Below are 27,185 nucleotides of genomic sequence, written 5' to 3'. Positions count from 1 at the left end.
ATTTTCTTTGGCTGTGAAAAGCATTTCGCTGTAATAAAACTTTTCTATTTTTTCCCCTTGACCTCTCTCCCATCTCTACTAAAACATGGATAGTACAGACACAGCATTCCAGGGTCTGACTAATTAAAGCATTTAATGGAGGTAAAGTCACATCCTCCACTCAGTCTTGCTGCTCCTGTTTGCCAAGGAGAATCACATCTCTTATAGCTCTGTATACAAAAAATCACTTTCACCTTGACATGCCCTTAGTAGGGATAAAATTTTACACATGCTGAAATGTCCCTATGTGCAATATTATAGAGCCACCATACCCTGAGAAATTATTAGAAGCTGCATATTTAATCACTTCTAGCTGCAGTTAAATCATCAATGATGTCCCAGTGACACTGTGAGTAAATGCTTGTCAGTGTTGCCATTATATCTGTCTGTGGTTTGGAATGCTTTGGATTACATTAAGGAGAAAAATGCAGCTTTTTTTTTTTTTTTTTTGCCAGACAGGATGTAAATGGCTTTGCAATTTTCAGTAATGTTCTAACCCGAATTGTGTGTATGAAACAGAGTAATGTTCCCACACATGGGGCTAGCTCACTGCCATGAGGACAGTTTTATGGCCCTCTTTATTTCTTTGAAATGCAATGCGAAAATGTGAGGATTTTACTTCTGTTGCTTAATCAGCAGTCTGACTCCTGTTTCTGTGGCCTTCTCCTGGGAATTGCAGAGGACTCCAGCAGGCAGGTGCCCAGCTCTTCAGGAAAACATTACCTTGTAAAATATTTCACAGTGGCCCATTTTCTCCCAACTGTTTGTCAGCCATTCGAATAAAACATTGATTATACCACAAGCTGCCAAAACATCATTTAAGCAAATTACTTGGGGGAAAAATGAGTGGAAAGATGCAAGTCATAAAACATCAAAACTTTTGTGGGAAAAGAATGTGACAAAAGTATTGCTTTCCTTATTTCTTTAAAAATGAACAGTGCCTGATGCCTTTTTTGTCCAGCACTACAAACTTTAGGTGGGGGAAAAAATCTTCTAGGATTAAAGAGTTAATCTACAATAGGCACAAAGATGTTTCTTTCATCTTCATGTCCCTAACACATATTGAATCTTAGCTTCCTATTTTTCTACATATGCATGTACAGAAACAATTATTGTACAAAATGTAATACCAAATCTTGGACACGTTTTCAATACCACACTCACAAAAATTCAGAGCATCGATGCACACACAAGTCTGGATGGTTGGAGAGCTGGGAAAATGTGCCTTGCAGAGAAATGTCAGACACTCACTCTTCTGAAGTCCTCAAAAAGATCAAGGGTGGGATGTGATTTCAGTGTAGAAAGACTATATTTTTTTTTTCAAAGACAGTATATATCAGATATCAAAAGACCTTTTAACATAACACAGAATGACTGAAAATTAAAGACAAAGGCATCTCAACAAGAAATATGTCACAATTATTGAACAGTGGGCGAGTCTGAGGAAAAGAATTACAAAAGTAAGTGGTGGGCTCCCAGCTCCTGAAGAGCCCCCCAGATGTTGCAATCTTCATGGAAACAAGGCACTTGGATGTGTGTAGAAGTTACTCAGTCTAATATGGTGGCTCTGTCAAGACAAAGGACAGAAGAGAAAAAAATCTGGATGCTTTTCCATTTCTGGATCCTTTCCTTTTCTGGATCCTTAAAGTACATAACTGCAAGGCTGATCAGTCTCTGTTCTCCACCCTCCTTCTCCAAAATACCCCAGGAAACTGGCAATGCTGGTTTACCAAACTCTATGCTGCTGTTTCTTCTTCTTATTATTATTATTATTATTTTATTATGATAGTGCAGGACACAATATGCTAACCTTCACACAACCAAATTTCTTGTGTCCATGGGCCCCTGTGTTCACATCCAGGAGAAAAGCCCTCTTCCCCCTCTTCCAATGTGTTACTTGTCTCTGGATGGGATGTCACCTCATGGAATGCCACAGAGAATCTGAGTGTCCCACAAGCAAATTCCAAGCAGAAATAAGTGTTCAGGAAAGCAGGCAAATAAAATAAATATAACCATCACACACAGAGCTAATTGAAGAATTTGCATCCCACCCTCCTTGTACCCTAAGGACTATTTTCCGTATTTAATGTGAACCTGTCCCCCTGTTATATGTAAAATAGGGGAGATCCAAAGCCTCAATAACTGATTGTCCTTAGCATCCTGGCCTTAAAAATATCCATTGTGACCAAATATGTGCAGACAGCAAAAGCCTCAGTCTCCACTGGACACTGCAGCTACTGAAGCCAGCTGAAGCTTTCCAGGGAAGGGAGCTAAGGACTGCTAAAAATCCCATTCTTCTTATCTGCCACAAAACAGACCCTAACCAGAGCACACCCTCCAAAAACTCATCTCAGCTACTGAGCTCAGGATCACAAGAGACAGCCTTCTAGACTGAACTGTTAACATTTGCCAGAGTTTGGCTTTGGGGGTGCTCATACACTCCTACTGCAGGCCTCCTTCTCTGGTTTTCATTTACAGCCTTTCCCCTCTTTCAAATCTGTTACATTTTATTGCCTCTATTTCAAGATTTTAGCAATTTGGATATTCTGAGGCATATTTTTAGCATATTACTTGACTTCATGAAATAGATACATATTTCTAACTATGTTTAATAGGAGTGAAATGCTGTAATTTTTTATTCTGTTACAAAAACACAACCTGCAAAGTCCGGCTTTCTAAGGAACATATTGTTGCTAATATGGTTTTACTACACAGTGAAATAGAGGTGAAACTACATATGGGTCATTAAAACATCAAACAAAAAAAACCACAAGTCATCTTTCACAGAGATACAGCAATATATATAATTTCATCTTGTTTCCAATGTTGACTTTTTAAAAGGAAATTTACTTGCCTCCTGCAAAGTACAAAGTTTCTGTCATCTGTTTCTTTTATGTTACCTTTCAGTAATTTATAATGGCCCTATCTCCGTTGCTTTTGTTGCTACTGCTCCAGGGTGCACAAGGTTTTTGTACTGAATTTATGGGTTTGTGGAGAGCATCAGCACTGGTGATCACAGGCAGGCTCAGGCTGGTGGGACCAAGGCTCTGGAGCAGCATTGCTGATGCTTCCAGCAGGGAAATGTTTCAGAGCAGAAACAAAAACTCTGGGCAAAACTGAGAGCAGGGGGATCCAAGCAGGAGGTTGTGATGGCACTTTCTAGTTGTAGCTTCAACAAAGCTCAGGAAGTCATGACAAATTACAAACATTGCTCTGAGGGAGAAACACGGGGATTTTTGCACTGCCAACTTTGTTTCCAACCATCTTAGGTACCTCCTTGGTTTGGCTGTGCTTGAAAAGAAAGGTGCTTAAACCCGCTGCACAACTTCTCATACTTGAGGTCACTTAATGGAGAAATCCAGTGTGGGAAAGCACAGCCTGCCAGAGGAAGAAAGCTACTTATATTCAGGTGCAGGGCAGGACAGGGAAAAAAGAATGCTTGTGTTTTGTTGAGAAGGGTCGGCCCTGAGTTCACCCCACTCTGTGGTTATGCTGAGCTGCCCACACTCTGTACACAGCCAGCACTGAGACAGACACTTCCAAAAGAGGACTTCCCTACAAAAAATGTCTAAGTCACACCTGGAGGCATCTTTCTCTGCACTGTGCATAGAGGATGCTCTGGTAGCTAAAATCCATGAAGAGTGACCCAGTTCACCCAGACAGCACCCAGTGATGCTCCTCATCACACCCAGGGCAGAGCTCTGGCAAGGTCATCAGCTTCTCTGAGCATTGTCCTTTGAATTCCAGTCCTCTGTGAGCTCTTGTAGACTGGTCTATAAAATGGAAGGGTTGTGTCTCACACACCACACCAATGAACTCCCAGAAAGCGACTGCCTTTGGAAAATTGATAGATTCCCATAGTTTTCTCAGGGTGAGAGCTACTAAAGATGACACTGGAGAACTGAAAACAAGATGAGAGGGCACCTGTGAAACTCCATTAGCAGCTGCCTCATGAGCTCCTGTTTTGCTGGTCTGAACTCCTGGCAGGGAGATTTCTAATGATATGAATCACAGTGACACAACAAATGAATTAAACCAGCAAAGTCCCGTTTCATTTGCACGGCTCAGTTTTCATTATTTCCCATTGCAAAGGAAGTGCAGGACTGAAACATCTGGTCCTGTCGATGGGCTCTCAGCCAAAGCTTCAACGTCTGCCACTGAGCTGAAACAACAGCAGCCTAATCTCAGCATTGTCTTTAGCCTCCTCAAAAACTTCTCCTCCCCAGTGAGAAAGGAGAAAGAAATCTTCCCTCGGTGTTTTATTTCAGGCATAGCATGTTCAGCTGCAACCAACAGCAGATACTTTCCTTCCACAATCCTCCCACTTCCTAAAGGCAATGAATGTTCAGACCAGGAGGTTCATCAGGGATAAGCAATTAATTTTTCTCAAAAGATATTTTTTACCAAGGTCAGTTTTGCAGGAAATGGTACCTTATTTCTGAACTGCTGGGAAATGATTCCAGGGAATGTGGGAGAGCAGCGAGAAGTCCCAGTAGAAATGAAGGAATTTTATGTCTGAGATCCTGATAAGATTCAGGGGAAAATATATTTCAGACCAGATTCTCACACCCATGTTTCTCCAAAGTGCCTGAATGCAGATAGCCTTATAAATACATTAAATTTTACACTTTCAAAATGTCTGCCATGTCACTAGTGTGAATCATAACTGATTTTAGCACAACAAAGGTCAAAAGTCTGTTATAAAGTAAAGAGTTGAACAAGTTTGGTGGTTTGCTGAACAATATACACTTAGGCCATTTTGTTAGCAAAAAATATAAAAATGCTCTAAAGTCTCACAAGTTTAATCTAAGAAACTACTGGCTGTTTCAGGAGAGGAAAAAAACTCTTGCAATAAGCAGATCACCTATGTGCAATAAGACATCAAAAAAACCCTAATTCTATAAATACATCAGCAAGAAAAGAAGAGTTAAGAAGAATCTCCATCCTTTATTGGATGGGGGGGTGGTCACAGTGAAACAGGATGAAGAAAATATGAGATATTTAATGCCTTCTTTGCCTCAGTCTTTAACAGTAAGACCAGTTGTTCTCTGGATGCTCAGCCCCTTGAGGTGGAAGACAGGGATGGGGAGCAGAAGGAAGCCCCCATAATCCAGGGGGAAATGGTCAGAGATCTGCTACTTCACTTTGACCCACACAGGTCTGTGGGGCTGGATGGGATCCACCCAGGAGGACTGAGGGAATCATGGATGGGATCCACCCAGGAGGACTGAGGGAGTCATGGATGGGATCCACCCAGGAGGACTGAGGGAGTCATGGATGGGCTCACTGAGCCCCTCTGTCATTTACCAGCAGTCCTGGCTCCCTGGGCAGGTCCCAGGTGACTGGAGGTCACCAAATGTGGCACTCATCTACCAGAAGGGCCAGGAGGAGAATCTGGGAGCCACAGGCCTGTCAGTGTGACCTCGATGTGCCAGGAAGGGTCATGGGACAGATCATCTGGATGTGATCCGACAGCATGTGCAGGACAGCCAGGGCATCAGGCCCAGCCAGCACGGGTCAGTGACAGGCAAGTCTCACTTGAATAACCTGATATTTCCTGCTTTGTTTCTTCCTACTTTGAAATAACTGTGTTTCTACAGGAAAGAATGTTTAAAATATTGCTTGCACATTGAGAAAGATGGCTACAACTCTTGTCCTGCAAAGAAGAGAATTAAAAATAAACTGATGTTATTGATCCCCAGCTCTGCCTGTGGCTTTGCCAGCAGAGTCTGTAAGGAATGCCCAGGATCTCTAGGAAAAATCACATTTCTTGGGTATTTGGGTTTTAAATCTCTGTGAGTGATCTTGCAGAGAGGACAAGGTGATGGAAAGCAACCTGAAGCAACTACTCATAAAAACCAGCCAGCTCCCCAAGAATCACACTAATACCCAGGAAAGTGCTGCTTAAGCTCCAGTAGCAATCACTTTTCCATGTCATACAAATGCTGCAGCACTGAAGAGAATTTGCTTTCTGTCTGAAACTGACATCACAGCTTCCTTTAAACAGCCATTACTGCTCCAGAGGCTGGCAAGTATTCCTCAAGTCAAACATGCCTCAGCAGATGTGGTATCTCACCCTCTTGGTACTCACATTTTTGGTTAAGCTTTCAGCAGACACTTTACATCTTGTCCCCCCTTTCCTCTTCCCTCTCAGCAGGCAAACAAAGCTAAGCAGCACCAGAGACTGAATTTAGCTCATCCTGAAGTGAGAAAATTCCAGACGACTCAATCCCCTTCCTTCCTTCCTTCCTTCCTTCCTTCCTTCCTTCCTTCCTTCCTTCCTTCCTTCCTTCCTTCCTTCCTTCCTTCCTTCCTTCCTTCCTTCCTTCCTTCCTTCCTTCCTTCCTTCCTTCCTTCCTTCCTTCCTTCCTTCCTTCCTTCCTTCCTTCCTTCCTTCCTTCCTTCCTTCCTTCCTTCCTTCCTTCCTTCCTTCCTTCCTTCCTTCCTTCCTTCCTTCCTTCCTTCCTTCCTTCCTTCCTTCCTTCCTTCCTTCCTTCCTTCCTTCCTTCCTTCCTTCCTTCCTTCCTTCCTTTTATTGCCCAGAGAATATAAAATACACAGAACAGATGAAAAATGCATTAGCAGGCTCTTTGTTTTTCTTTGGATGACAATACCTAATAAGTTAAGCTTAGCCTATAGCAAAGCAGTCCCAGATGGCCAGGTCTGTTCTAAATAAGCTGCTTTTATGAGACCAGGATGTCTAAAAGAAACACACTTCATAAAAGGAGAAAATGTGCAAGACAGAAAAAGTCTGGTAAAAGAAAATCTCTCTTACAAAACTACTACTGTTCAGACTCTGTATAAACACGATTATCAAAGACATACTTGGGTTTTGTGGGAATTTTTTTTTTTTTCCCCAAGACTAGAAAGGAAATATTTTAGTCAGATATTTATATACATTTCCATTCTCCTGAAAAAGAAAAACCTCAAAAGTTCCCCTCACTGGATGTGAAAGCTTACCTGATAAAGAGTCATCTGAAACCCTTAGCAGTGAGATATGCACTATTAATATATTAAAGCTGAAATTGCACCATTTTTCTAGAGAGAAAGGTATCAAGGATATGCTCATCAACTTCCTGCTTACAAGGAGGAACACATCTCCTTTAATCCATGCAGACCTCCAACCCAGATTGTACTGTGGCTTTGTAACATGGAGATTTAATCTGATTTTCCTTGCCTTTTACTTTCATGGAGATGCCAGACTATTCTGAAACCATCCTTTAAGAAACAAATAAGAAAACAGGTAAGGATTTAAAGATTTATCATCACCAGGGGATAGCATAATCAATGAACCATTCTCCATCATTCAAGTGTTGCCAATCTCCAAGAATCAAGCAAAACCCACTAATTTGTTCCAATTATTATTTAAGTAACACATTCCATGAGCAACACGACTCTTGGTGTCTGCTTTCCCATTGTTTTGTGCCTTGGAGTTGGATTTTCAATATTCAAACAGGATTCAAAATCTTGCTGACACTTTGTGGTGAGTTTTTTCTCAAAATGTGTTAACCCTGTTGTGTAAAATGAAAAAGAACATGCTCCCACTGCAGCCTGTCCCTCTGTCACATCCCCTCCTGGAACAGCTATTTTCATGACACAGAGGACTCTGTTTCTACTACTTTTGGTTCTAGACAAATGACTTTGAGGACTAAATGCCCACATTCTCACACAGTCCTGGATGATCTCTGAACCTTTGTTTCTTCAATAAACAAACAAAAGAGCAAAATGGCAGCATGTTATTATTCATACACAGAATAACCAGAGATTACACTAATTACTTTTCTTTTGATCAATTGAACAAGAATACTATTTCTAGGGAGCATAGAAATGTTCAGGTTTCTTAAATGTATGTCTCACCAATTGCTCAAACAGGCAATTGCAGACTAAAAAAAATTCCATTCTGAATGGATTTCTTCTGTTTAGGCTGGAGGTACTTTGTTTTAGCAGGGTGCAGCAGGCACAGTGGTTGGTTTCTTTTCCATGAGAAAAATTAATATGTTTTCATTTCAGGTCAGACTGGGACAATTTTCCTTTTTAATTTCCACTTCAGGCAGCAAATTGAAAAATCAATACTCATCATAGGTTTAATTGCACTGTCTGTGTTCTTTTAACCGACACTCCAGAACACAGCACAGAAATTGGGGTATAAAAATAGAAAATAGAGAGTGGAAAATCTGCTACCCAATAACTTATGCTGCAAATCTACAGCCCTGTGACTTATTCATGGAATCACAGAATGGTTTGGCTTGGAAGGGACTTCAAACATCATCCAGTTCCAACCCTTCTGCCATGGGCAGGGATGCCACCCACTAGACCAGATTGCTCAAAGCCTCATCCAACCTGACCTTGAACACTTCCAGGGTTGGAGCATCCACAGCTTCTGTTCCAGAGCCTCACAATAAAAAAATTCTTCCTAATATCCAATCCACATCTACATTCTTTCAGTTTAAACCCATTCCCCCTCGCCTTTGTCAAAAGCCCATCTCTGTCTCTCTTTCAGGTTTTTGAAGGTTTTCTTTCACTCACTTTTCATTTCAGTGGGTCCTAATTACAGCCACCAGGTGAGGGTACAGAGTGCAGCTGCTACTGACCTAGCGTAAAGGAGAACTGCTCAGCAAATGGATTTAAACACTGGGAGATGACAAATGTTAAAGGCACAAATTACCCAGCCCATTACTTCACCATGTTTTGTTGAGAGTAATCACTGATTAAATGCTGGGTCATCAATTGCCAAGCAGTGTTTAGCTTTGTATCATCCCAAAGTATCCCTTATCATGGCAGTGTATGAATGTTCTCAGTTGGCAGCAGAAACAAGACAGTTGCATTAAGTTAAACCTCAGGATTAAATCTGGTCTCCAGGGCAAAGGCAGAGTGATTAGTACTCCTGTTTATAAACAGAGTTGCTCTAATCTTTTACTTATAAATTTCCTCCTCCATCTGTTATCCATCAGGGAAGTGAAGCTTTAAGAAATTGTGCAGATGGCTTTAAGGCACTGTAGTTCTGCTAAGCAATGCCTTGGCCTGCTGGATGTGTACCTTGGAAATGGGACTTTATTTGCCAAAACTGCCCCTTTTCTAACCCAAGATCCTGCACTGAAGCCCAGTGCAAAGCATTTTTCACTGCCTCTTCTCCATAGAAAATCAGCTCCATTGTGTTGAAAGATGCAATGTGCAGAACCTGGGCCAAAGGATTAAACTTTCATCATCTGGGTTTGATACTTGGATTCTTGAGAGGAAATGAGTGTTAAGCATCCACTGCATGCCCGAATATATTGAAAGATTCCTTTAGCAATACATGCCAGTATTTTAAAAATAGGGCACATTAGGGGGTTTTTATGTGCTAGAGTACATTATCTCTTCTTAGAGCAAAAGAAGAGTGCCATGCTTGGTTTTTTTAGTGGAATGAGGCAATTCTCCACAGTTTTTAAAGTTATAGCAGTAGAACAGAGAAAGCAGGAAAGCTACCAAGGGAAGAGTGACAAAGGGGGTGATAAAAAGCAACTCAACAAGAATGCAGGTCTGGGTAGCTTTGGGCTGCCCACACATGCACATATAACACAGATATCAATCACATCATTGACTGAACCATAAATAGTATTGGGGAAATTATTGAGAGTCCTGGGACCAAAAGAAAAACAAAAAAAACCAACCAACCAATAAAACAACAAAAAAAAAAAAAAACAAAAAAAAAAAAAAAAAACCACCAAAAAAAAGCCCAAAAAAACAAAAAACCAACAACAGCAACAAAAAAACAACCGGTCTGACCAAAACCAATGGTCTTCTGACACTGACTTTTGTAAACCCCAGGTTTAACATCAGAATTCACAAATAATTAGGGTTAAGTCTGTTACAGTAAATTCCAGACTTGGAAAAGACTTCCAGTCTTAGCCAGGTAGTTTCTGTAATTGCAGATCTCTTCCCAGTGTGTTTCCGTACATAAATACAACCTGGTGAGCAAAGTACTGAAACATCCTTTAAGATATCATAGAAAGTCTGTGCCCTTTGATGGGAAACTCCATGATCTCACAAGACTGAAAGTTTCTTACTCAGACTCAGCAGGGTAGAGCTTGTAGGATTAAAGAGATAGGTTTGCTGATGCCTCAGATATCACAAGAAATTCACATGTATTCAAATGAATAGCACCACAAAATTCATCAGCACCTCAAGGAACAGGGCCTGACTATCTACTGCAATAAATGGATATTAACCTAGTACACTTTCAAGGTCACCTTTTCACATAATATTCAAAAACCTCAGGTCAGCATGTGTACAACATCCTGCCAGAACCATCACAAAAGATTTTCAGGGCATGTTCTTTGAGGTTAGTAGCTGCATATAATCTTTCTAACATGGATTACCATGGCACTGCACATGGCCAAACCCTTCTTCATTCAATCTAAACCATTCAGTTGAAACCCAGGCTCAAATAAATGTAACTTCTGCACAATTTTTCATTTTCCATATTTCACATAATACCATTAAAGTAAATTTCTCTTTTGTTACTAATCTATTCTTAGAAGCCTAACATGGGTGGTTGAATATCATTTGTAGAGAACATGCATTTACTCACATAAGATTTATATGCAGATTTTGCTTCAAGAAATCTGTTCTTTGAAGAAAAGAAAATACATTTTTGAGATTAAAACATAGAATCAAAGATAGGAAATCCAGGTGAAGTTTTCAGTTCTGACCAAAGTTTTCTATGTTACTCTAGGCAAATCACTTCACAGGTCTCTTTCAACTCTGAGTCTCTAGGATGAAGACTAAAATGGTTCCTCATTTTTCTTGAGTGTGCAAATGTTAATAAAAATGTATTAGAGCTTTTGTTTAGATGATGAAAATACTCATTTTTTATTTGTGGGAGCCCCTGTAAAACGAAGCTGTCTTGGCTGGGCTGCTAAGTGTCTCTACAGTGCAAATATAAATTACACACTTGATCCATTAGTACTCCAATTTTTCATAAAGTGTGATTCATTTCACCAGCCTAAAAGCTGGAAGTCTAATCTAAGCTGGCCTTCTAAACTCTGGCCAACAGAGAGAGGCATCTCCAGAGTATAATTTTTCCCACTGACAGTAGACACCTGGCACTCCATTCCACTGCCAAACTTCAGCATTGGTGTCACCCGAGATGCTCCTGCAGGGCCCTGCTGGTCTCCAGGACATCCCTCACCACCTCCACTGGTCCTGTGTGGTCTCAGTGCCCCATTGCACTGCAAAAATCCTTCACTGAAACAAATAATGCCACTAAGGCCCCTGCAGGGCCCTGCTGGTCTCCAGGACATCCCTCGCCACCTCCACAGGTCCTGCGTGGTCTCAGTGCCCCATTGCACTGCAAAAATCCTTCACTGAAACAAATAATGCCACTAAGGGAGCGTCCAGCTGTGGTACCTAATTTGGGTGGGCAGTGAAGGTGTCTGTGAGTGAATCAAGAGTCCAGGCAGAGGTGCCACGAGCACAGTCAAAGGAGCAGGCAAGAGATTCAGCTGCCCTGGAGCAGATGGCTACATCTGCCAGCTGAAAAGCTCTGCAGGCTCCTCCAGCCACACAGACCTTAGATCATGCTTTGGACTCAGAAGAGTTTTTTGCCCCATTTAGAACAGCACAGAATTTACTTAAGAAATTAATTTAATTTATTTATTTAAGAAATTACAAGCAGTTATTGGCAAGCCAACTCCTCTATTAAACAGTGTTCCAAAATAAAAAAATGACAGAGTCCCTAATGTGTAAAACTTTCAGCAGAAAGAATGTACAGAGCAAGCAGATACTTACTAATTACAGAAGAATGCCAGCAACACCACTATTTGTTTTAAGAGAAAGGAAGCCCTGAGTGCTAATTCCTCATAAGAGAAACATCTGTCTCACTGGTATTCAGAAATTAAATTCATGTCCCTCCTTGAAACTTGCACTTATTTGGTAATGTGGCAACCTTAATGGAAAATAGGATTTATATGTCTGGCAATTCAACTACAAAGTTAATGACAGTAAATGGGGGATGGAAAGCAGGGTGGGAAGGTTGAAACTGAAGAAGTAGCATCTGACAAGTTTTAAGAAGCATAGAATAAAAGGTGGCCTTCAAAACCATCTGCCAAAGTGTCAAGGTGATGGTTTTTTTTTTTTTTTTTTACACTATAGACTATAATACATGTCAGAGCAACACAGCAGGCACAAAAAATAGAGACCACTGAAGCACATGGCACTTGCAGTCACCAACATTCCCGTCTTGGCTCATTTACTTTTGTGCAAAAAGGCTGAAGGCACCACCAGGTGATTCTCTGAGAGGACCCATCTTGCAGAGGCCATGCTGGATGCAAACCATTTTCACTGGATAATCTCAGGATGGAAAAGGACACCCTGAAGTACAACAGAATCATAGAATGATTTTATTTGGGAGAGACCTTAAAGCTCTTCTTGATCCAACCTCCCTGCCATGGACAGGGTCATCTTCCACTTGCTCAGAGCCCTGTCCAACCTTGAGAACTTGGAGGGATGGGGCAACCACAGCTTCTCTGGCAGCCTGTGCCAGGGCTTCCCCACCCTCACAGGAAATCAATATCTAATCTACTCTGACAGAAAGTAAAAAGTTGCATAGAGAATGTGACATCCACAGCCCCATGAAGGAAATCTCTCTCTGGATGTGAATTTCTCCTGTGCCTACTTCAGGTCATATTTAGCACCCAAATCAGTTTTTCTGAGGTCTTTGTTAGAGAGGGATGAAAGGCCAAAGCCTGCAAAGCAGGATATTGCTGTTCCCACCCACTTGATGACCTTGAACTTGTTCACTCTCTCAGTTTCAGAGAAATGCGTTTTTGTGTTCCAGTTCAGAAAGGTATTTAACTGCACCTCATTTCAGTAAGTGAACAAGGGTCTCAAGTTACCGGTAAAGGTCCTTTTACAGGTAAATTACAGCAACAGGTAATTGTCAAGTGTTTCAGAAAACAAAAAGAAAGCTTTCTATTTTGAAGTAATGCACTAAACTGACTTCAGCCTTTCATCGTGTGGGGAAGAGCAGAACAAATTCTCATTCTTGTATCACTTCCTTTGTGAGGAAAAACACAACCTCCTCTTTGATATCTATTCAATGAAAGAATTCGTTAGAGGTACCAGAGGTAGAGAAAGAAATATCTACAAAAATTTTGTAATAGTTGTACAGATACAACTTGGAGTGTGAACAAGTGGTGTTTCAGCAGTGATTTTTTTTTGCATTTTCAGCTTCTTGCAAGATTCAGAGAGGAAAGGCAGAAAAATATACTCAAAATACTACAGTCAGTTCTGATAACCCAGGTTACTCACACTTCTGTTCTTCACTAGTTGAACCATGTGAGACTTTTGTGACTTTTGTGACTTTTGTGACACCAGCTGCATGCATCCACTGCATTGCTGCTGACTTGTCTTTCTTGGCCATGGAGCAACCCCTCAGGAAAGACACCAAAGTACAATTAAGAAGCAGAACAGCAAGACTGCAAGCTGTGGTGGCATTCCCAGGACACCTGAGCTACTCCAAAGCCTCCCCACATACATCTATCTCTGCCTGCTGTGACCAGAGCAGGGCCGCTGGTGCTGAGTTTATGCTCCAAATTCACAGTTCCTTCTGCTTCCCCACGGCTGCTAAGAAGACGATGAGTTCAGTTGTGGGACTGTGTCCTGGGCTGGGATATGGGGAGCCAAAGGGTGCCAGCATCCCTCACAGCAGCTCTTCCAGCGAATGCCCAGCCTGCACTCAGTCAAGGAACTCAAGACACCTCCACAACCACTACAGGAGCTGGCGATTCAAAGATCAGCCTTGACAGAATCAAGACATGCCCTGCCCACCCCATTCCTGAGGCTCCCTAATAACTCTGTCATTTTAGCTAACTGGGGCTACTTCTCCCAGCCAAAACAATGCCACGTTCAAAGAGGCTCATCTTGACTATCAGAGTGTTAACTTTTCCCTTTCTCATAGATAAGCTGAAGCAGGAAAACAGATTGTGGCTGCGGCATCCCCTGGCCCCCACACACAATGGGAATGTCATTACAGCCCCGCCGTGCCCCCGAGGGCAGAATAAAAAACCTCTTTCTACTCTGTCTTACAGGGTAGGACATCATTATTCCGTGAAACATAATAGCTCAACACCTACACCTGAAACACAATCCACTCCCTCCTCCCTTTATTCTCAGCAGAGCTACTACAGCTCCCTTGTTATGTAAGATATTACTTTCCCTGTCTGAGAGCAGCAGGGAAGACATCAGCTGTTATCTTTCAGCCGATAAAGATCTTTATTCACACCTGATGGATTGCAATTTAAGGGAAAAAGCCCTCTACCTCCTCCCTTGGGCTCTGTGAATGGCAGTGCAATAACATTGTGTTAATAGCTCCCAGTCTAGATAAGGCTGTTCCTTCTGACAGTAGGAAACGGGGCTTGATAGCCACTGAGATGTTTTGATCACCTGTCAGGGAAACATTATATCTAAGTTTTGCTTCAGTGGAAATATGTCATTAGCATCTGCAGCACATTCCTTGTCTTGCTTAAGAGCTGGCACCATGCACAAGCACAGGCTTTGGGCATAAATCCACATTATAACAATGAAGGGCTGTGGACCTTGATACCCCTTTATGTTTGACTGTGATTTCCAAAAGAGCATTTTCCATTTCTTCAAAGCTTCTGAAAAATCTTTTGCACCTCAGACACCCTGTTGTGCCTCCTAATTTCCCCTCATGTCATTAGAAGTTAAGAGCATTATTTTAAGAGGGTCTCTGAAGCTCTTTTTTGATGCTTACCCCCAAATTTACCACCTCACTCAAAGAGGGAAAAAAATCAGAGCATCTCTGGTAAAAGTTCCTTTGACAAAGCTCTATTTTAGGTCCATTGATATTTCAGGTGTTACAGCTTTTGGGAGTATATGAGTTAATACTGCGAGCTGTAACAACTTTCATCTTTTCTAATGTGTGGTCATAGGGAATTTAAGGTTCCATCCTCCTCATCCTTGAACCCATTTCTTATCTCCGTGTTTCTCAACACAAAAAGTGTCCCTAGGCTCTGAGATGCTGTAGGAATTATGATACTGACAGACATTGTGAGGAAGGCTGCAGCAGCCAGGGCAGTGCTGCTCCGCTCCCCATCGCTGAGATGGGCTCTAACAGGAAGCTGTGATGATCTGCCCAAAGCCAGAAGGGTGGAAGAGACTGATTTTTCAGCTGCGAGCTGAGTTTTGCTTGCCTTGCCCACCAGGATATAGTTGTGGATATAACTGCACAGCATGGGCAGGCTTGTGTGCTCCCAGGTATCTCCCCCTGTCCTGTGGGTGCTGTCACACATGAAGATGAAGCATTGCACAATAAATTAGTCCTGATGTGGGGCTGCAGCTGCCTCAGAAACCCCAGCCAGTTGTGCTCAGGGCTGAACCCACGAGAGGGAGCTGACAATCCTCTGGCTGAGTCTGACAGCCACAAGGCTGCTAACAATCCATTGGGTCTGGATTTCTTTTGTCTCCCCATTTTAGAAACAGCCAAAACATGTTTTTCATAAAACTGGGGTAGAATAGACAATGTGAGGCAGGTGAAAACAAATCCATTAAAAAAAACCCCCAAACTTATGCCACAATTCTTCTATATGGACTTGAGATTGACAGTAAGCTGTCTGGAAAAAATATTTTAAAAATAACGATTGTGGCTTTTTGTTGCATTGAGTTCCTAAAGGGCTCCAGCTTTGTGAGGTGAGTCCAGAATAAAGTCTGGCATTAAGTTCAACCTGGAGTCTGTGCTGAGGGTGTCTGACAACAGTTTTATCACCATGTGGTACTTTGTGCTTGAACCAGAACAAGGTGCAGCACAATTTTAGCTGGTGACACATGAACTGTGCTGCAGCTCGTGGTGCTGCAGGAAATCTCAGCAGAGACAGCCTGGGCTGCTGCTTACCAAGAGGAATCTAAAGCTGCTTGGTAAAGCTGGTTCACAGCAGTGCCCTGCAGAGCATGTGGAGATCCTCCCTGCCACCCTGTTCCTGGAAAACAAGATGTTCTCTTGCTGCCTTTCCCAGCAGGTTCCCAGACAATGATGTTCATCACAGCAGTTTCTAGCCCAGGGGACAGTACTGCACCATGCTCCCATCCAGGTTAAGCAGGTGATGAAGGACCAAGCAAATCCTGCCTGAGGAGCAGCTTGTGGTGACCCTTCTCCCTGGGGAAAGGCAGCTGTAAGCAGAGGGTCAGGAAATTGTCCAAAGCTAGAATCAGGAGTGAAAAAATACTTTGGAAACACTGAAAATGGCTCAAGGGACAGCAGCACAGCAGGAGTGGTGTGAAAACACTCCATGGATGGAAGATTTCTTCTCTTGGAGCTTAAATCTGGCCCTTCTCTTAGTTAAACAATTTTTTTGGCAAGGCTGATTGTCCCCTTCCCATTCCATAGCAGTTTGGCCACTGGGACCTGGAAAGGCTTGAGCTGCATTCCTTTCTCAAGCACAATTCCCAGAGATACCAGGGCTCAAAGAGGTAAGCAGAAACAGCCTTCAAATGAAAAATATACTAAATTTTAAGATGAGAAGAGCATCCAGCACTATTTTCTTACATGAAGATACTCTCTAGTTCTCCACATAGCTGTCAACCAGAATAAAATGAGAATATCCCAAAATAAAATAAAAAAAATCCCCAACCCCTGAGTTTATAAGACTTGACAAGTGATAAAACACAATGAATTGTATTTCCACTGCATGTGCTCCCTTGACCTGTCATGAATCATTGCAACAGGAAAGGTATTGTAGCTGTGTGAGCAGCAGAGCAGGCTGCCATTTAAATTCCCCTGCAGATTAATAACTCTGTGATTTAGTGCTCCCCCAGCAGCAGACCACTGTAAATAACACCTAAAATGCTCAGGAACTCCCATGATGTCTCTCTTAGGCCTTCTACCAGAGCTGACTGAGGCAGGAGAAGCTCCTCATTGATTCCAACAGTCTTTGGTTCAGGCCATTGAAGCAGATGCTCAGCACAGTAAATTTATTATTAGAGGGAGGGTTTGGGGGTAAATCATCTGTAAAAACCCGAATATCAGAGCCCTCTCACAGCCTGCACTTTGCAAAGAACAGGAGACTACTCAGGAACTACTGCAAGATGTGTTTTGCTTTCAAAGCCATAACTGAGCCTAATTTAAATGGTGTTTTCTGACACATTTTTTTTACAATTGCTGTGACTGTATTACATTTCAGGCAAGGCAGCCCTCTGGGAATCCAGCGAGAGCAGTGTGCAGAAATTAATTCTCCTGTTCACAATCCATCAGCTGGGCATTTTCAGCTCAGGAACACTGGTCCCATCCCCTCCTTCCTCACTTATTTCAGAAATTGAATAAATAGTTGCTGCCCGGAGAAGAGAGCCCACAGGCTACAAAGATGAAAATGGTCCCCAGGAGGGTCCTCATGGTCAAACCCAGTCTGCTGCAGACTGAATTATGAATTGCAATCTGAAAACTGTCTTTATCCCCGAGGCAACAAGACTTTGTTTCATGAAAAAGAATTCAATTTTCACTGTGAAAGCTAGTTATAGATGGGAGAAAATTCACACAAATGTGTTTAGTCAGAGAAATCCTTGCTCCCAGTGTATTTTCCACATTCAGCCAGGCATAGCAATGGGAAAGCAGAGCCAAGGCACTCTGAAATCTCGCAGACAGTCACAACACTGTTGAGGAGTTTACATTAAATAAATTCTAGTAAAGTTAAAGAATTCTGTATTAACAAAGTTCCTTTGCCTGTTCCCCCATTACTTAAAGATGTCTGGGCATTTCTACTCATTTTTCAATTTAAAATACCTCTATCAGTTTAACTAAAAAATTCTCCAGGTTTTTTTCTGAGTGTTCATTTTGTTCTTGCTCTTCAAATTGTATACTGTGACCTCTCACAGGGATTGCAGGTGTATTCCCTTTGTTTTAGCCACTACTCCAAGTCCCCACTGAAAATGATAACTATCATGCCAAAAAATTGACTGAGCAACACTTAAACTCAGTCCACCAAGGAAACAAGATCCAACACTCATTAAAAAGTGTTCCCAGATTTCTCACCTGTCCCCCAAACCCCTCCATGCTCAGCCTTTGCTGTGAGGAATGTCAGGAATACCAAACTGTGTGCACATCCCCATTTCTCCACATGCCCTGCCTCCAAGGCTGAAGCACAAGTGCTTCCATAACAGACTTTGGAGGAGCTTTTGCTATCAGGCTGCTTCTTTTGAGGTTCAACAAAAAAATTAAAACACTTGAATTTAAAGAGAGCACTCTGAAGAGGGATACCCTGTACCATTGATCAACCTGAAATTTTAGTAGGAACTGTGCAGCTCTCATTCTGACAAGCTCCTGGATGGTTTTCTCCAAACCCAAACAAGGCAGTGTCCATATGGAGCTTGATGAATGTTTCAGCTGGAGGGGAGCCATTTCTATTGAGCTCAGAGCAGTGGGTTCATCTTCATACAGTAAATTTGAAAATAACCCAATCAAAACTGGAAAATTGTTCCCTCTCTGTTTACTGGCACAGTTAGTCACCACTTGCATAACAAGTTTTCAGGATAAATCATGGACAAACGGATATGATGTCTCTGAAATTTCACTTTTCCTCTAAAGAACACAATCAAATTCAATTGTTGTTTTTAAGAACAGACCAACAGGCAGCTTATATCCAAAAAATATTCAATGAAGCACGAGGACACTGACACCCAAGATTTTACCAGTTATGATAAAATTTCAAGGAATAAAAAGTTGTGACTTATAATTAACACTGCAAAAATCAGGGTATCTTCTCTTGGTTATTTCAGTAAGTGAAGCCCAAATCCCACAGCCTTCTGGAGTCAGTGGAAAAGTTTGTATCTTCAAAAGCAAAAGGATGTGAGTATTTCAAAACCATCAAGAAGACTCAGTGGCCCATTAGGTGCTCTTCTCTGGCACCAGCTGTTTCAAAAATAATAACAATGCAGTAAAGTTGATGTGAATGGCGTGAACTGACTTCCACAGCTTCCAGCCATAGACCAATGGAGATAACAACACTTACCTCCATTGCAGTTTGATACCAAGATCACAGAATATCTGAATTGGAAGGGACTCACAAGGAAATTCAAGTCCAAACCCCTGCAGGACGGAGATGGGGGGAACCTAAACTCTTGGTCTTTGGCAAGAACCCTCACCACTGTGGTTTCAAGGGACATTCTGTGTTTTGAAGAGAAGTGGGCTGGCCCTCTCCCTTTCTGTAAGTGTTGGCCACGTTAGAGGAGTGTTTTGGTTTGGAACAATCGCTTTCAGAAGCGATCCCCCATGGCTCCCTCACCACAGAGTTCACAGAGGTTGCTCAGTTCACACAGCAGTCTTGGGTTCCTTTTGTGGGAGACAAAATCCAACCCTCTGTTACAGCACTCTCCAGATGTTCTCCTGCAGGGATGTGAGGCTCCCAAACTACATCCTCTGGATGCTTCTTCCACTCATGTTCCTGATGGCACCTTCTGTGCAGGAAACCACTCTACATATCAATGGAAATAACCCCCCGAGCCACCTCAGGACCTCAGCAGCAACCCCTTGGAGATACTAATCCAACCCATTTCTGCTAAGTTATTGTAGGAAAAATCTTGCAGAATAGGAATTAAGGATTTTTTCACTTTGCATTTGTCACAGACTACTGTGGGCAGGCCTGAAGCTCCAGCTCTGTCCTCACCGCCTTCTTCTGGCAGAAGTTTTACTTCATTTTGTTTCTGGCTCCTGTGACCCAGCTCTCAGCTCCCTGTGCCTCAGTTAGGCCAGGACTCACCTGAAGCAGCAAAAGCACCTGATGGTCAGCTGCTGTAAATCCTTGTGTTACTGCATTGCTGCTCACAGCTGAGCACAGCTGGGGCACAGGAGGCCAGGCACTGGAATTGAATGATCCAGGGGACAGATACTGGGCATGAGCTGGTTACACCCTGTGACACAAATGGTTTCACTCTCAGCATCACCACTAGAAAATCTGGCTGGTGGGAGCAGCCTGGATCTGGGACAGTGCAATGAGAAAGGAATTGTAAAAACAAATTTTCCTGAGGAGGATTAGTGTAGGACTTTGGTGATGATGTTTGAATTAGCTTTAACAAATAACACTCAAAGGGAATAGTTTTTGGCTCTATCCTGAACACTAAGTTAGCTTTGAACTACAAGGGATTCCACAAAATCCCAATCTATTTGCACTCCTTTCTGGTAGTGTAGGATCTTTTTGTCTTTTCTCATGCTGGCTGTACAGCTCACGCATTACCTTTGAAATTTCATAATGTGTTATGCAACTTCTTTTTCTTTATATCCTGGCCTAGCTTGCTTTTAAAACCAGCTGTGTCTTTTCAGCTGAGGTGAGGCTTTGCAGCTAGTCTGCATTATGTAAACATGCATTGTAACATCCCCAAACCTACAGTTAGTCAACAAAAGATCAAACAGACCGTGGTGCTTTCATGGTAGCCATCAAAGTCACTCAAAGTTTCTCAGTGAAAGCTTCCAACTTGCATTTTTTTTGTCCAATGACAAAGGTAAGGCTATTTATCTTCCTTTCAAAGTTACAAATAAATAAGGAAAAGGACAGTAGTTTAAAATGATATCTTAATCAAACCTGTTCATCTCAGAGTTTATATTTCAAGCCTTTACCTGCATTCCAGAGTGAAGTCAAATGTCAAACTTTCCCCCTTTATCTTCTCTCCCTGACTCAGGAGAAGATCTGTATCTTCAGAGAATGAAACGACTGTTTTCCTTAAAATGTTTCAGTAGGCTTTGGATTTGTAAAACAAGCAACTTCTCTGGCAGGTGCTTTGATTTCAGAGAATTAAAGTAATTGCCACAAAAGGGCTGACAAACCCCACAGCTGCTGGAGTAAAAGGAGAAGGAGCTGCATGGATGTGCACAGCATGCCTGGGCAGGAGAAAAGGTGGTCAGTGAGGGGGGCCTAGTATTGACTTCTTTAATTTACTGTCCATTTTCCATTCAGTCCATTTTGATCTTAAGAGGATATCAAAGTATTTATTATTTGTTTTCTCCTCTTTCCTAAATCAGCTTTATCAACTAGACCAGTCGTGGATGTTCAGAAAAAGGACAAAAAGCACAGTCAGAGCTGTAGAAAACAAGATGTGCAGAAACATGGTTTATTTAATCTTCACATAAGAGGACTGAAATGAACTTACAAAGCAGCTGCAGATGAGAGAAAGACAAACAGCTCTTCATGTGCACTGATGATAGGACAAAGAGTAATTGGTTTCCACCCCACTAAGAGAACTTAAGGTTGGCTACCCTAGGAGACTTCTGAAGTGATTAATTTTGTGCTAGGAAATCTTGTTCAAGAATCTGTGAAACCTCCACCACAGGAGGGTCTCATAAACAGCTGAGGCAGGAATGATTTAAGTGTTCATGAGACCAGCTGATCCTGCCTTAGAGGAGTTGAAGAGTTGTAGGTTAAAACACGTCTGTGAAATATCTTCCAACATTGTCTCCAAATACCTCATTTTATTTTCTCAAATACCTTGGATCAGGACAGGACTCATGGCTCGGAATGGATTCAAAGTTTGGGGTTGTTCATGCCTTAGCCAAGACGTTGGGTTCCACTGCTCTCTCCACTTCACATCCATTTCACTTTCCAGCTCATGCAGAGTGGGGTGAAAACCAAAATCCAAGCAAGGCACCAGCACTGGGACCATAACCTCACAGGCAGCCAGCCCCTGGCTGTTGATATCAGAGCCTTGCAGAGCTTCCTCAGCTGCTACCATCTAATCCCCACGGTGCTTAACCTGAATCCTGACCCCTCTCTTTCCTGCTCAAGTGGCACCTCCTCAGGGAAAGAACTGAGTGTACAACAGTGAACCTTTCTTGGATGCCAGGCTCAGGAATGATCACGGACAGAAACCCAGGGAGAGAACTGAGTGAAGAACAGTGAACCTTTCTTGGATGCCAGGCTCAGGAATGGTGATGGACAGAAGCTGTTAAAGTGCAGAACAAGGCCAAAGCTTGAGGCTGCCCGGGTGCTGCCCTGTGCTGTCAGACCAGTTCCTCTGCCCTTCTGCTCACCCAAATACCCAAGCTCAGAGCAGAATGGACAAGCTGCCTCTCAGCTGCCTTGCATCCCCTTGCAGGTAAGAAAATGCCTTTTTTTTTTTTTTTTTTAACTGGGTCATTATTTACATGCAGGCAGATAGTGCATAATTTGGGAATTAGGAAGAATTTTTTTCCCCTGCAGGTCCCCTGAAATTGTGAGTACAACAAAAGAGACTGTCAGGCACAGAGATTAAGTTTCCACAATTTAAGTAGCAGCCAGAAAGAGGCTGAGAAAACATTTTGATGCCTATAAAATCATCTGGGAAAAAAAGCATTTCAGTGATCTAAAGGGCCTTTCCTTCTCTTCCTGTTCTAAACCTCAGAATATATTGTTAACCACTTTTTCTTCTGAGTTCATATTTAAGTTACTTGCTGCTCTATAGAATGCTTCACTAGTGCTAAACCTGGGCCAGTCTTCTTTCTGGATGTGATGGTGCCAGGGAATCGCAGAAGAAAGCCAAGTGCCAGCCTCCTGGAGAGGGAGAAGGAAATAATAATTTTCTGTGTGTGTAATTGTGGCTTCTGGGTGTAAATCCCGAATTCTCCCATAAATTCTATTGCAGATGATTTTTGATTCCTACATTTCAGGTTCAATATCATGTCATGGGCTCCCACTCTCTCCTCTTCTTTCCTGACAGTATTCCTCTTAGTGGGAATGTGCAGAACCCTCATCTGCAGATGCATTTTCTTTCCAACCATCCTGCAGAAAATATTCTTGAATAAGAATTAAATGTATTACATCTACTACATCTAAATTACATCTACTCAATGTAAACATTTAGGAAGGCCACACAGAGGCACTAGCCAGTCTGAAGCTGAAACCCCAGCCCAAAGCACACTCCTGGCTCCATGTCCTTGCTCGGGTGGAAGGCTGGCTCAGAGCCTGCATGGATTGCAAGGGCTGTACCTTTGAAGAACACTCCAAAGAACTGCTTACAGTTGTAGTTTTCTCTAATCTCCAGGATCTTAACTCTATTTAATGCAGAAACTACTCAATTACCAAATGGCATTTTTAATTCTTTCCCTGTCTTTGCTGTGTGTATTTGTTCTGCTACCATTCCCTTTCAAATTCATTATCATCCTCTCCTTCCACTCCTTTCTTCATGGTCCAGATTGTTGCTCTCTTTGCCTTCTTATGTCTCTTTTCCCTGTTTCTCCTGTGTCTAAAGCATCCTGCCAGTCCCTCTGTTTACATCTCTGCCTCCTTCCAGTCCCCTTTAACAAATCATTCCTTTCAAAATGCCCCCAAAGAGAAATAATGGGCCAAAAGAACACCAAGGAGCCATTCACCTCTTTGATGCTGGCATGCACCCTGCCTCCTCTGTGCTCAGCCCCCTGCAGGGGGGCTGCCTTTCCCCTCTCTCAGTCGTGCCCAAGGCCAAGAAACTTCCTCAATAATTAGGGGATGAAATTCAGCTTGGAGAGTGAGTCACTGACCTTGCTCCATCCTCAGCTCTGCCATTAAGCTGCCAAATGACCTTAAATAACTTTTTTAACCTCGTCTGTCCCAACCTGTCTCTTCCTGTGACTTTTTTTCAACAAAATGTGTAAGCTCCTGGAATCTTGTTATGTGCTGCTAAACAAAAGGGACCTATTTTCCCATTGCCTGACTCAGCTGGGATTTATCCCTGTAACCACAGACATCTTCACAGTCAATATCTACACCTGAGCTCCTCACTCAAATTTCCTAGAGAGTCAGAGGGGAACAAAAGCCAGGTTTAGATTAATGTTCACCTTAGAAAATGTAGGCTTTATATTTGGGATGAAATTAATCACTTCATCAGAATGCTCGCATGTTGAAAATAATTCCCCAAATATTAACCAATTGCAATTCTTTGATGAATTCAGCTGAAATATCAAAGTTATTTTTGGCCAACTAAATTGCATTTTTTAAATAAATTATTCCATTTTAAAAAAAATTGCCCAAACCTTTTGGGAATTACTAAATACTTGAAAGGTGATTTTTAAAGTCTTTCCAGTAGTTTCTTTGTAAATGGATTCTTGAACCTTTGCTTTATGAGGAGATTTTGTCACATTTCACACTCCCAAAGGGCTGTAACTGTGCAGAAGGCATGAAGACAGGCAGGTCAGCACCAGACCCACCTCAGAGCTCCCAGTTTGGTTTTCTGAAAGCAGAAGCAAGAGCTCCTCACCATCTCAGGAACTACATCAGTACCTAAACCTGGATGTAACAACACAAAAATGTGACAAATGTCACAAAAATGTGACTTCTGCCTCAAATGAGAACTTCCATGAAATGGCATCTGCTGAAGAGCTCATGGGAAGGAATATTCCATTTTCCTACCCCAAGGAAGAAGCTTGGGGAACAAGAGACCTCTTCCAAGACAAAAGATGGAGAGGTCATGTCACACACCAAATATGCAGAAATGGAAGAGCAGAAACATTACACCGATCACTGCTAATCAACATCACCTCATCCAGCCAAAATGGCAGTAAATTTGGGAGTGTCTTTGAAAAAGACTAAATAACAGAATTAACTTAAAAAAAGAACAAAGTCAGAGTTTTGCCAAAACCTATTATATGCACTCTACAACGGGGCGTCTGTGAGCAACAAGGAGGGAAACAGTAATAATAAACTGGAGGAATGGCTTTCACAGGATAATAAATGAATTGCAAATAGCACACATGTCAGCCACACTAATTCTAAAAGCAAACAGTTCCAAAAACAGAAATAAAATGTGACTGGGACAAATAGCTTCTTCATACTTGGAAAATGAGAGGCACTTCCCTGAGTAAAGAATCAGTCTATAAAAAAAAATGAAACATTTGTATTTTGGGTGCTACTTTTTGTGCCAAGGTAAAACAAAATCAAAAACAAAACAAAAAAAACCCCAAATATACATATATATATATCCACACATCGAACCACCCCAAAACCCAAAGCACCTGGAAAGATTGCTACACAGAGTGCAGGGCCTATAATGCCCAGTCAAAGAGAACTTCTAAAACCCACCTGAAACTGGATAAGGAACAACTCAGAGAATGGATATAGATCTAGAAGAAAACCTTCCACAAGGAAGAAAATTCAGACAATTAATTTAGTTATTAGTCACATTTATTGGAAATGCCTGGGCCAGCTGTATGAGGCTGGAGAAGTCATCAGGGACAATGGAAATGGAGATGGACTCTGATCCTGTAAAGGAGACAGAGGAGTTAGTACCCCCCTGTGAAGCTCTTCCTCCCAGAAGGAAAGTTTGGTAAAATGTGGAGGCTTAATTATTTCAGATCATGAGGGTTTGATACTCCAGAGAAATACTGCAGTGGCTTGTAATTCTGAAAGCTGGAATGTAAAGAGGATATATAGCTAATCTGCTGGACAGAAAGCTGTATTTTGTATCCTTCTAAAGCCTTTGAGCCCTTCTGTTCAAGAAAGAAACAAGACTGAGGCATCACAGAAAATTAAGAGAAAAACACAGTTTTCTTTCTTGGAGGACATATGTGATGTTTAGAGCTACCTTCCTGCAGCAGTAACATTGTGCAGGCCTATAGAAAATAAAAGGGATGTTCAGGTATTTAGAAACAGCCCAGGAGCAGCCACAGGTGAATCCACACTGTGATATTCCCATCTTATTTGAGGTGGAGCAGTGACAGCCTGCATCTTCAGAGACCCTTTGATATGTCCTCAAAGAGGCTCAGCAGCAGTCTTGGAATCACTTAGGAGTCCTAATAGTTACATCAAAGAACTAAATAGGGCTAAAAAAGGAAAATATTCCATAGAAATTATTCTGCAAAACAACACAATGCCATAGAGAGTCAGAACCTTTCTGTGGAAAACCTAAACATTCTGCTTTTAGGGTGTAATTTTGTACCGAACTTCCCTGAAGAATTTAACCACTGGTTCAAACAAAAACAGTTTGCACTCCTTGGGTTAGTAAATAATGTTCTGCGTCTGCACCAGTGCTTGTGCCTGACCTCTGTAAAATCAATTCTTGTTTCTTTTCTTTTGGGCAAAGAGCAGTTCTGATGGCAGTCAGTAAAGGAGAAACAAAAGTTAGAGAGTGGCTTTGTAGCAAAGATTCATTTAGACAATTTGGTATCTATTACAAGCTGAAATCAGGCAATGCCTGAATGCAAATGTGGAGAGGGAGTGAAAGGGAACCTTGCACAGGGAGAGGGTCCTTTTCCTTCATTATCATTTACAAATTCAGTGAGTGACACAAGTGTGGGATCTGGTGACTGGAAACACACTGGACATGTGTGTCACGAGGCTCCAGGGCCCTGTGCTAGCACCACGTGCCACTATCATGTTCAGGTGCTCTCTCCATCCAGCTGACACTGAGAATTTATTGCCATTGTGCAAGGGGTCTGCAATCTGCCATCAGCAGGATGTGGCTGTCTGCTGCTGCACACAAGGAAAACCTTTGTCCCTTCATTCCTGGTCCCTTGGGCAAAACGGCTGCACTTGGGGGAAGGTAATAAAGATCCTCTCAGATGCCACAGTGTCTCTGTCTGGGAAGCAAGAAAATCAGAAAGAGGGGGAGACAGAAAATGATAGTGCATGCCCTGAAATTGTCAGTGTTTAGGAGGTGTTTGGACAGTGCTCTTAACGATATGCTTAAACTTTTGGTCAGCCCTGAATAGGTCAGGAAGTTGTACTAGATTGGTCATTGTAGGCCCTTCCAAGAGAAATAGTCTATTCCATTCCATTCCATTCCATTCCATTCCATTCCATTCCATTCCATTCCATTCCATTCCATTCCATTCCATTCCATTCCATTCTGTGATCAGGGATAGAAGGAGTGTTCCAAGGAGAAGGGTCAGCTGTCTTTGCTTTCAGATCATGTCAGGAAAACAAGCCACAGATTGCTCGCAGAGCATGACAGAAGTGTTTACTACAACATCTATACAAAACAATTCCTGCCACACTCCATGACCACTGTGTGTGTGAGGAGGGATGGGAACAAGGGAGGGAGGTCTTGCACCAGGGCTGGTGATTTTGAGCAGTTTCCAGATGGCACTGGCACAGGATGTTTTATCTGTCTCATGAAGAATGTGGGTCTGTCATTCCAGCTGTTCAGAAAGGGCTTCTTATCACTCTGCTGGAAGTGTTTGATTCACCTGCAGTTTTCTTACTGTTACCTGTGAAATAAAG

At 42.2% G+C, this 27,185-nt stretch overlaps 2 long non-coding RNA genes across 7 annotated transcripts; one reads left to right on the top strand and one right to left on the bottom strand.

Annotated features, from left to right (window-relative positions):
- Positions 1-1,302: 1,302 nt before the first annotated feature.
- LOC135299641 (uncharacterized) lies at positions 1,303-23,708 on the bottom strand. Of its 6 annotated transcripts, none has more exons than XR_010361608.1 (5): positions 23,363-23,708; positions 21,917-22,772; positions 20,639-21,842; positions 19,038-19,114; positions 15,705-18,937 (listed from the first exon to the last, which is right to left on the bottom strand). It is a non-coding gene; the product is annotated as an uncharacterized LOC135299641 (long non-coding RNA). The 6 variants fall into 6 exon arrangements; XR_010361606.1 differs by having other exon boundaries at positions 20,639-22,544; positions 22,654-22,772; XR_010361609.1 differs by having other exon boundaries at positions 20,639-22,544; positions 22,654-22,772; positions 23,510-23,708.
- On the top strand, positions 20,759-26,591 carry LOC135299642 (uncharacterized). Its single transcript, XR_010361610.1, has 3 exons — positions 20,759-20,915; positions 21,041-22,110; positions 24,124-26,591. It is a non-coding gene; the product is annotated as an uncharacterized LOC135299642 (long non-coding RNA).
- Positions 26,592-27,185: the final 594 nt, after the last annotated feature.

The sequence above is a fragment of the Passer domesticus genome, chromosome 4 (genome assembly GCF_036417665.1).
Source record: "Passer domesticus isolate bPasDom1 chromosome 4, bPasDom1.hap1, whole genome shotgun sequence".
NCBI classification, from domain to species: Eukaryota; Metazoa; Chordata; class Aves; order Passeriformes; family Passeridae; genus Passer; species Passer domesticus.
Note: the sequence above shows the minus strand (reverse complement) of the source record. Positions and strands in the feature narration are given on the sequence as shown.